This window comes from Pteropus vampyrus, unplaced genomic scaffold (genome assembly GCF_000151845.1).
Source record: "Pteropus vampyrus isolate Shadow unplaced genomic scaffold, Pvam_2.0 Scaffold952, whole genome shotgun sequence".
Classification (NCBI taxonomy): domain Eukaryota; kingdom Metazoa; phylum Chordata; class Mammalia; order Chiroptera; family Pteropodidae; genus Pteropus; species Pteropus vampyrus.
Window position 1 is genome coordinate 10,663 of NW_011889733.1, and position 1,649 is coordinate 12,311.

Below are 1,649 nucleotides of genomic sequence, written 5' to 3' on the forward strand. Positions count from 1 at the left end.
AATGTACACGTGAAAATTATGTAATTGTATTAACCAAAGTTACCCCAATAAACTTAATTAAAACAAAATAAAATAAAATATCAAAAAAGTTTTTTTCAATAATAGTATATGGTAGTTTCAATTATTATCTTAATTTTGAAGGTGGGAAAACTGTCCAGGTGTATTTACATTGTTCTATTTGCATTTTTCCTCAAATCATAGTGTGAACTGCCAAAATAATGAATCTGAATTATCTTCAGTAGGTGAAGTAAGAGAATTGCAATCCCATGTCCTTCCTTCTCTCCAACCTTTCCATGGCTGACATCTGTTTTATCTCTACCACTGTCCCAAAGGTGATCGTGGACATCCAAACTCACAACAGAGTCATCTCCTATGGGGGCTGCCTGACTCAGATATCTTTTTTGATCCGTTTTGGATGTACGGATAGTATGCTTCGGACTGCGAAGGACTATGACCGCTTTGTGGCCATCTGCCACCCTCTCCACTAATCAGTCATCATGAACCCATGCCACTGCTGCTTCTTCGTTTTAGTCAGTCTTTTGAACTCCCAGCTGCACAATTTGATAGTGTGACAACTTACCTACTTCAAAGATGTAAAAGTTCTAATTTATTCTGTGACTCTTCTCAATTCCTTGGTCTTGTCTGCTTTGACACCTTCACCAATAACCTAGTCATGTATTTTGTTGGCTTTACCTCTGGTTTTCTCCCTATATCAGGAATCTTTGTCTCTTACTATAAAATTGTTTCTGAGAGATCCGTCAACAGATGGGAAGTACAGACCCTTCTCTACCTGTGGCTCTCACCTGTCTGTTATTTGCTTATTCTATGGAACAGGCATCGGAGTTTACCTTGGATCGGCATTGTTGCCTTCCTTCAGGAATGATGTGGTGGCCTCAGTTATGTACACTGTAGTCACCGCCATGCTGAACCCCTTCATTTATAGCCTGAGGGACAGGGACATTAAGAGTGTACTAGGGAGGTTCCACAGCAAAACCGTGTGGTTTTCATATCCGTGTAAATCTTTTGCTGGTTGGAAAACCCAGCAAAACCAAGCATGTAAACTGAATATTGTATCCTTGGTCACATTCTGTTTTAGGCTCATGGTTTTCATTCCTCCCCATCCTTCTCATATGAATGTAACTTCTTTCATTATGGGATCCTTGTACATCATAATGAATGCATGAGTGGCTCTCCTCAACCACTCTGTTATGCAGGTCAAATGCACGACTCTTATAATTTACTAAAACTCTACATTTTTTCCCAACAGTTTCTGCATATGTTCCACATAAATTTTGCATCCGTCAAATCTATTTATTCAGGTAATTTTTGAGGATGCAGGTAATTTCTGTGGATTTTATTGGAATCCCTTGAGGAGTTTTATAACTACTGATGACTGGGTCTATTGGAAGTGGTGATGATGAAGGTGTGACTTCCAGTTAACCCAAGAGCTGGTCCTGGGGAATCAGAGTCTGTTTATTTCTCTGTTCTTGGAATGTTTATTTCACTTGCCTACCCTCAGCTAGAAACTGGACCAAAGGTAGAACCTTGAACTTGTAATGCGTTGTTGAGACCATCTGGTGTTACACATGACGGAACTCAGTTGAGGCATGTATTATACATACATTTTTAAGATTTGGTGGGCAGATGTG

General features: G+C 39.5%; 1 pseudogene; it reads left to right on the top strand.

Annotated features, from left to right (window-relative positions):
• The first annotated feature begins 252 nt into the window (after positions 1 to 252).
• LOC105309941 overlaps positions 253 to 1,649 on the top strand; it is a 7,840-nt pseudogene continuing 6,443 nt past the window's right edge.